Raw genomic sequence first — 10,065 nt, 5'->3', positions numbered from 1 at the left:
TCTAATAGCATTTCTATTACAATGGTCTCTCAAATTTCACAATATAACAGAATTTAGAAATACAATAATAATAAACAATATTGTGTATTTAAAACATGAAAAAAAGTTCAGATGACATCAGGTCAGTTAATTGCATTTCCCAGTTATCCCATATAAAAATCATTATTACCTTTGACATTTTAAACCCACTGTAGAGTTATCAAGCATGAAACAATTACATTCAATTAAAGAAAAAATAATGATATAGTGCTTAGCATATGCTAGTGACGGTGTTAAGCATGTTACAGTCATTATACTATTTTAATCCTCACAACAAACTTGGGAGGTGAGTACCATTATTATTTTCCTCTTTACATATCAGGAAACTGAGGCAAACAGAGATTAGATAACTTGCTTAAGACTTTTCTCTTCATGGTCAAGGGAGGGTTAACAGGAGGTGGCTATAAAGTACAAACTGTTTACCTATTTTTTTTCCTTTACTCTGGGATTACTGCCAAACTAGCTGCATTCCTTCATTGCCCTAAAACAATGAAGCCATCTATCTTCAGGAATTTTTTTTTAGCTGAATATCTTGCCTCCCAGCCCCTACCTGCGCTCCCCTTCCCCAGGCCTCCTGCTTCCCTCCCCCTCTTCCTTCAGAGCCCTCAGGCCCCCTGTCATAGGGGTGAATCCCAGACTGAATTTTGTCTCCCAGCCTCAAGCTTCCTGTGGTCATTCCCTGGTGGCTCCATCCCAGAGCCATATCCATCCCCAACCTTCCTAAGCTTTCCTCCTCCTTAGATCAAGCAGTCAGTCTGTTGTCTAGATAATGTGTATATGTGTTAGTTGGGGAGGGGGGTGCAGGGGGGGCAGAGGACCACCTGGAGAGAGAGCTCTGATTCAGGAGCCATTGAGGCTCTGCCTGGTCTCATCACATCTGGGATCCCAAGCCTCCTGGGTCTCTGTGGGAGAATGGGGGAGGGGAAGGGGACAGAACAGAAGGTGTAGGAGAGACCACCTTCATTTCCAAACTGGATCCTACCTGCTGCTTACCTCCATCTGTAGGTTGTAGTCTCTGCCCTGAGAACAAGACCAGAGTCTTTGTAACTCCTGTGGGACTCCACTCTCTGTAAATCCCTGAGGGCCAGTCTGCTACCTGAGAAGAGAACGGAAGGAGTTCTGTCCCTCTGGGATCCTTCCTTCCCAGCTCAGCCTGCAGAAGACCAAGACCTGATCGAAGCAGGGAGTCTGGAGCCAGAGGGAATAATCCCTGGGAGCCACAGACCCCTACCCCAGGTGAGCGCAATCTGTCTACATGCTTGACCAAGATGAGCCAACAAGGCCATTTTCACAGACAAAGAGAATTGTCTACCAGCCTGGCAACACCTTACCCAAAGATTGTTTCTTTACAAAATTAGGCAGGCAATTGAAAACAGTAGTAACAACACTGCCCTGATCTCTCCTTCTGTGTTTTAATCTGATTCTCAGCATTTTGGCATCACAAGCACTAACTACTACCCTCTCCCCCATCCCAGTTGCTGCCCTCCCTCCCGTGTTCATTTTTGAAGTTTTCCCTCATGATTCCTGAGTCACAAGGACGACCACTTCACTCATTCCTCTCTCTTCTGCAGGGGTCTTGTCTTTGCTTCCTTTATGCACGCCTAGCATCCCTCCCCCACACATCCATAGAACTGCTCCCCCTTCCCCTTTGCTTCTTTGGCCAAGCTCTCCCTAGTAGACCTTGAAGACAGGATGCTCTGCTGAACCTCCAGGGTCCCAGCTGCACAAACAGTATATCAGTCTGGCGCACACTGACTGGTCCTGTCTGGTAGCTGGTTTGACCCTCAAGGGCACACTGAGAAGGCAGTGAGGGTTGAAAGGACCAAATACTGTGAGCTGACGCTGGGGGATGTTCTGGCCTCCTGCATACTCTGGTGCAGTGTTTCTGGAAAATATGGCAATTCCAGAAAACAGGTTAAGTTGGCTTCTGGGTCACATTCACATGTTCAAGGGCCCTTAGCAGAGCTGTTTGGGGCAGGCCAAAGGAAAGAGTACCTTCTTTGGCTGTTAATTAGCATTTGTGAAGGGCCTAGTACTTCCCTTGTTAGAGAAGATATAGGGAAAGGGCTGAGTTTGGAATTATTCAAAGAGTTTTCTTTTCTAATGGGGGAAAGGAGGGTATTGAAGGAGACACATAGTTCTCGTCAAAGAGGCATCAGGCTCAAAAGCAAAGACACAATTGAGTGACTTACTTTCTCTCCAAAATCCACTTTTGACCATCTTTACAACAACTCTACATGGTAAGGATTCTTATTATCTTTATTTCACAGTTCAGGAAACTGAGGCAAACAGACCAACCAGGGTCACATAGATAGTAAGTGTCCGACGCTGAATATGAGCTCAGATCTTCATCATCTTCTACCATTTCCTAGCTCCACCAACATGGTATTAGTGTGCCCATCTTCCCACAACCTCTCCAACACTGACTGGTGCCATTTTTTGGTCATTTTTGTCAATGTTGCAGAGTATGAGATGAAGCCTCAGTGTTGTTTTGGTTTACATTTCTTTTATTAGTGGTTTGGAACATTTTTTCATGTGGTTGGGAATACTTGGCATTTCTTCTTTTGAGAATTCTTTGTTCATATTCTTTGACCATTTATCTTTTGGGGAATGGCTATTTGTTATTGTTTTTCAGTTGTTTCAGTCAGACACACTTTGTGACACACTTTGGGGTTTTCTTGGCAGAGATACTGAAGTAGTTTTCTATTTCCTTCCCCAACTCATTTTACAGATGAGGAAATTAAGGCAAATAGGGTGAAGTGACTTGCCCAGGGTCATGTTGCTAATAAGTAGCTGAGGCTAAATTTGAACTCAGATCCTCCTGACTCCAGGCCTGGTGCTCTGTATACTGTGCCACTTCACTGCCTTAGGCTATTAGTCTTTTTAAAAAACAATATTTCATTTTTTCCCAATTATATATAAAAATATAAAATATATAAAACATTTTAATATTCGTTTTTTTCATTTTGAGTTCCCTATTCAATGCCTCCTTCTCTCTCTTTACCACTCTCTTAGATGGTAAGTAATCTGAGATAGGTTATACATGTGCAACCATGTAAAAACATATTTCTGTATTAGTCACGTTGTGGAAGATATCTTGAACTAAAAAAGAAAGGAACGAAGGAAAAGGAAAGGAAAAATAATATGCTTTCGGTCTGTGTTCAGACTCCATCAGTTCTTCTCTGGAGGGGGATAGCACTTTTCATCATCAGTCTTTTGGCATTGTCTTAAATCATTGTCTTGCTGAGAATAGCCAAGTCATTCACAGTTCTCCACCCTGCAATGTTGCTGTTACTATGTACAATGTTCTCCTGGTTCTAGTCACTTCACTCTGCATCAGTTCATGTAAGTCTTTCCAGGTTTTTCTGAAATCATCTTGCTTGTCAGTTCTTATAGCACAATAGTATTCCATTACAGTCATATAAAATAACTTAATCAGCCGTTTCCCAATTGATGAGCATCCCCTCCATGTCCAATCCTTTGCCACCACAGAAAAATAAATACTCATTTATGAATAGTTGCTTTTCCCTTTTTTAAAATCTCTTTGGGATTCTGACCTAATGGTGGTATTACTGGGTTAAAAGGAATGCACAGTTTTGTAGCTCTTTGGGCATAGTTCCAGATTGCTCTCCAGAATGGTTGGATCAATTTACAACTCCACCAACAGTGCATTAATGTCCCACTTTTCCCACATCCCCTCCAACATTTATCATTTCCCTTTTCTGTCATATTAGCCAATCTGATAGATGTGAGGTGGTACCTCAGAGTAGTTTTAACTTGCATTTCTCTAATCATTAGGGATTTAGAGCTTTTATTCTTATGACTACAGATAGTTTTGATTTTTCCATCTGAAAACTGCCTTTTCCTATCCTTTGACCATTTTTCAAGTGGGCAATGACTTGTATTCTTATAAATTTGGTTCAGTTCTCTATATGTTTGAGAAAGGAAGCCTTTATCAGAGATACTTGATGTAAAAATTTCCCCCCAGTTTTCTTCTTTCCTTCTAATTTTGGTTACATTGGTTCTGTTTCTTCAAAAAAATTTTAATTTAATACAATCAAAACTATATATTTCATATCTGGCAATGCTCTCTGTCTCATGTTTGGTCCTAAATTCTTTCCTTATTCATAGATCTAACAGGCAAACTATTCCATCCTCCTCTAATTTGCTTATGGCATCACCTTTTCTCTCTTAATCATGTACCCACTTTGACCTTATCTTCGTATATGGTATAAGATGTTGGTCTGTGCCTAGTTTCTGCCTTATTGTTTTGCAATTTTTCTAGCAGTTTTTGTTAAATATTGAGTTTTTGTTCCAAAAACTTTGGGATTGGTGTGGCACTGAATAAGTAGATTAATTTAGATAAAATTGTTTTTTTTATTATATAGGCTTGGCCTACCCATAAGTTATTCATATTTTTCCAGTTGTTTAGATCTGACTTTAATTGCATGAAAAATGTTCTATAATTGTGTTCATATAATTCCTGGTTTTGTCTTGGCAGGTAGACTCAGATATTTTATATTGTCTATATTTTAAATGGAATTTCTCTTTCTATCTCTTGCTGTTGGATATTATTGGTAATATATAGAAATGCTGATGATTTCTGTGGGTTTATTTTACATCTTGCAACATTGTTAAAGTTGTCAATTATTTCAACTAGTTTTTTAGTTGATTCTCTAGTATTCTCTAAGTACACCATCATATTATTTGCCAAGAGTGGGAGTTCTGTTTCTTCATCGCTTATTCTATTTTTTCAATTTCTTTTTCTTATTGCTATAGCTGGCATTTCTGGTACAATATTGAATAATAGTGATGATAATGGGCATCCTTATCCCACCCCTGATCTGATGACAGCTTCTAGCTTATCCCCACTGCTGATATTTTTAGGTCGGTATTACTTACCTTTTTATGGAAAGCTCTATTTTTTTATATGATTTCTAGTGTTTTTTAGTAGGGATGGGTTTTGTATTTTGTTATAGGCTTTTTTCTATGTTCGTTGAGATAATTATTAGATTTCTTTTGGTTTTGTTATTGATGTAGTCAATTATGTTGATAGTTTTCCTAATATTGAATGAGCCCTACATTTTTGGTATGCATCTCACCTGGTCATAGGGTGTGATCCTGGTCATATATTGTTGTAATCTCCTTGCTAGTGATTTTATTTAAAATTTTTGCATCAATATTCATTAGGCAAATTAGGGTTTTTTTTACTTCTCTGTTTTTGTTCTTCCTGGTTTAGGTCTCCGCAACATATTTGTGTATTAAAAGGAATCCTTCTTTGTCTATTTTTCCAAATAGTTTATATAGTCTTGCAATTAATTACTCTTTAAATGTCTGGTAGAATTCAGTTGTGATTCAAGGTGGCCCTGGGGATTTTTTCTTAGAAAGTTCATTGATGGCTTGTTCGACTTCCTTTTCTAAAATTGAGTTATTCTGTTAATCTGGGAAATTAATATTTTTGTAAATATTTATCCACTTCACTTAGATTATCAAATTTATTGGCATATATTTCCATTAAAGTGGAGGGAGCATTGGTGCATGATTTTTTTCTTTGCAGATGACTTTGCACTTAATGAAGCCTATGAGCTGAGATGCAACAAAGTATGGATCAATTCTCCACTACTTGTGTTAATTTTGACCTAACAATTAACACCAAGAAAACACAGCTGCACCACCAACCAGCACCACATCAGCCATACATGGAACCATTGGTTCCAGCAAATGGAGAAGTTTTGAATGCTGTGGATAAGCTCACTTATCTTGGTGGTGTGCTTTCCAGGGATGTATACATCGATGATGAGGTTGACTCATGCATTGCTAGAGCTTGCTCAGTGTTTGGGAGGCTCTGAAGGAAAATGTGGGAGAGAAGAGGTATTACACTTACTAAACTGAAGGTCTGCAGAGCCTCATTGTCCTGACCTCATCGTTGCATGCCTGTGAAAACTAGACAGTATACCAGATTCATGACAGAAAACTGACCTACTTCCATCTGAAGTGTCTTGGGAAGGTTCTAAAGATCACCTGGTAGGATAAGGTACCAGACACGGAGGTCCTTTCTCAAGCTGAACTGCCACACATTCAAACTCTACCTCAAAGAATGCAACTACAATGAGCTGGCCACGTTGTTTGAATGCCAAATGTACTTTTACTTAAAAGACTATTTTATGGAGAACTTACACAAGGCAAGCACTCACTTGGTGGTCAGAAAAAGTGATACAAGGACACTCTCAAGAACTTTGGAATTGATTGTGTGACATGGGAGACCCTGGCACAGGACTGTCTAGCATAGTGTGCCCACATCAGAGAAGGTGCTGTGCTCTATGGGCAAAGCAGAATTGAAATAGCTCAAAAGAAACACGAGATGTGCACATTTGAGAATCCACACCAAATATTCACATCTGCTATTGGTGCCTGACCTGTGGCAGAAGCCCCTGAGCTCTTATTGGTCTATTCAGCCACAAGTAGATACACTGGAACTTGACTCTAACATAGTGATGTCATTTTGGTCCTCAACAACCAACCATATATTTAAACAAAACAGATGCTAACAATTGGTTTAATTTCCTCTTCATTCCTTTCATTTTTAGTACTGGTAATTTGGTTTTCTTCTTTCCTTTTTAAAATCAATTTAACCAGTGGCTTATCTATTTTATTGACTTTTTTCCTAAAACTAGCTCCTTAGTTTTATTTATTAATTCAATGGTTTTCTTACTTTCAATTTTATTAACATTTGCATTCTTTTTCAGGATTTCCAATTTGGTTTTTTATTGGGGATTTTTAATTTGTTCTTTTTCTAGTTTTTTTTTAGTTGTTTGCCTACTTCATTGATCTATTCTTTCTCTATTTTATTCATGTAAATGTTTAGAGATATGAATTTTCCCCCATGTATTGCTTTTGCTGCCTCCATTAAATGTTATGTTTTCTCATTGTTGCCATTAATCTTAATGAAATTATTGATTGTTTCTATGATTTGTTCTTTGAGGCACTTGTTCTTTTTTATATTTTTATTTATTTATTTTTTAATTTATGGAATAAAACAAGAATTTCCATTACACAGTATAATTTTTTTAAAAAGATTGTACTTGAAAATGCATATCTATTTTATACAACTTGCTGTTCCTTTTAAATATATAATAAAGTTATCATATAAATTTCTTTTTTCCCTTTTATTTTCTTCCCCCCGCCCCCACTGCCTTAGAGATGGCTACCATTAGATACAAATTTGTGTGTATGGATGGATGGATGTATGCATGTAAATTTATTCTCTGCATACTTCTATTTATCAGTTCTTTCTCTGGATTCAGACAGCATCTTTCTTCATATGTCCTTCATAGTTAATTTGGATATTTATAATAGTCAAAATGACTTATTTGTTCAAAGTTGTTCTTAAAACAATATTGCTGTTACTGCATCCAGTGTTCTCTTGGTTCTGCTCATTTCGCTCTTCATTATTTCTTGCAAGTATTTCCATTGCTTTCTCAGATCATTGAACTCATAACTTTTATATATATATCATAGTAATATTCTATCACAAATGAACCACAACTTGTTCAGCCATTCCTCAAATGATGGGCCTCCCCTCAATTTCCAGTCCTTTCCCATTACAAAGAGAGCTGCTTTAAACATTTTAGAAGATATAGGTTCTTTTCCTTTTTCTTTAATCATCTTTAGAAATAGACCCAGTAGTGGTATTGCTGGGTTAATGAGTATAGGCAGTTTAATAACTCTTTGGGCATAACTACAGATTGTTCTCCAAAATGGTTGGAGTAGTTCACAATTCCATCAACAATGAATTAGTGTCCCAATTTTTCCACATCCCCTCTAACATATGTTGCTTTCCCCTTAAATCATTTTAGCTAATCTGGTAGGTGTAAAATGATATCTCAAGGTTGTCTGAATTTGCATTTCTCTAATTAATAATGATTTAGAGCATTTTTTTCTTATGGCTATAATTGTTTTGATTTCTTCATTGAAAAACTGCCTGTTCATATCCTTTGACCATTTATTAATTGGGTAATGACTCATATTCTTATAGGTTTGACAAAGTTCTTTATATATTTGAATTATGAGATCTTTATCTGAGAAACTATAAAAACTCCCACCCCCGCAATTTCCTGCTTTCCCTCCAATCTTGGTGACATTTATTTTATTTGTACAAAACTTTTTAATTTAATGTAATAAAAATTATTCATTTTATACATACTTTTGCTTTTTATCTCTCATTTATTTATAAATTATTCACCTATCCATAAGTCTGATAAGTAGTATATTTATTACATGTTCTTCTAATTTTCTTGTAATATCTCTCTCTATATCTAGATCATGTATCCATTTTGGCCTTATCTTGGTAAATGGTGTAAGATATTGGTCTATGACCACTTTCTACCATACTGCTTTTCAATTTTCCCAAAAATTTTTACCAAGTATTCTTATCACAAAATCTCAAGTCTTTATACTTGTCAAATATGAGGCTCAAATACGATATTTGTTTGCTGCTGTAAATTGTGTGTCTACTTTGTTCCATTGATTTACCTCTTTATTTATTTATTTATTTTAGTGAGGCAATTGGAGTTAAGTGACTTGCCCAGAGTCACGCAGCTAGTGAGTGTTATGTGTCAAAGGCTGAATTTGAACTCAAGTCCTCCTGACTCCAGGACCAGTGCTCTATCCATTGTGTCACCTAGCTGCCCCTACCTTTTGATTTCTTAGCCAGTACCAGATAGTTTACATAATTACTGCCTTATAATGCACTTTAAGATCTGGTACTGCTAAACCTCCTTCCTTTACATTTTTTTCCCATTAGTTCCTTTGATATTCTTGACTTTGTGTTCTTCCAAATGAATTTTATTTTCTTTTTTTCCTAATTCAGTAACATAATTTTTTTGTAATTTAATTGGGGTGGCATTGAATATATAAATTCGTTTAGGCAAAATTGTCATTTTTATTATGTTGACCCTGCCTACTCATGAACAATTAATATTTCTCCAATTATTTTAATCTGATTTTATTTGTATAAAAAGTTTTTTATGATTTTGTTTACATACTTCCTGGGTTTGTTTTAGGCAAATGCACTCCCAGGTATTTTATGTAGTCTAGAGTTATTTTAAATGGGATATTTTTTTACTATCACTTCTTGCAGGGTTTTGTTTGTGAAATATAGGAATGTTCATGATTTATGTGTATTTGCTTTATATCTTGCTCTCTTACTAAAATTATTAAATGTTTCAATTAACTTTTTAGTTGAGTCTTTGGGTTCTTCCCAATTATATCATCCTATCATTTGCAAAAACAGGTAATTTTATTACCTCATTCTCTATTCTAATTCCTTCTATTTGTTTTTCTTCTCTTATTGATAGTATTTCCAATACGATGTTGGATTATATTGGTGACAGTAGGTGTCCTTGTTTCACTCCTGATCTTAATGGGAAGGCTTCTAGCTTATGCTCATTGCAAATAATGCTTACTGATGGTTATAGATAAATGCTTTTTATCAATTTAAGGAAAAATCTATTTATACCAATACCTGTTTACCAATTAATACCAATTAAAGTGTTTTTAATAGAAATGGATGTTATTTTATCAAGTTTTTTCTGCATCTATTGACATCATATTTTTAAAAATTTATTATTGATGTAATCAATTATGTCAATAGTTTTCCTTATGTTAAACTATCCCTGTATTCCTGGTGTAAATTCCACTTTATTATCATGTATAATCTTTGTAATATATTATTGTAATCTTTTAGCTAGTATTTTATTTAGGATTTTTTGTATCCATATTCATTAATTAATTTGGTCTGTAATTTTCTTGCTCTGTTTTTACTCTTCCTGGTTTAGATGTTAATATCATATTTGTTTCATAAGAGGATACCTTCTTTGCCTATTATTCCAAATGATTATTAAATGTTTGATAGAATTCACTTGTATATCTGATTGGTCCTAGTACTTTTTTCTTAAGAAGCTCATTGATGACCTGTTTCTTTTTCTAAAATAGATCTAGTTAGATATTCTATTTCCTCTTCTGCTA

This window comes from Vombatus ursinus, unplaced genomic scaffold (assembly GCF_900497805.2).
Source record: "Vombatus ursinus unplaced genomic scaffold, bare-nosed wombat genome assembly UNPS02014656.1, whole genome shotgun sequence".
NCBI classification, from domain to species: Eukaryota; Metazoa; Chordata; class Mammalia; order Diprotodontia; family Vombatidae; genus Vombatus; species Vombatus ursinus.
Note: the sequence above shows the minus strand (reverse complement) of the source record.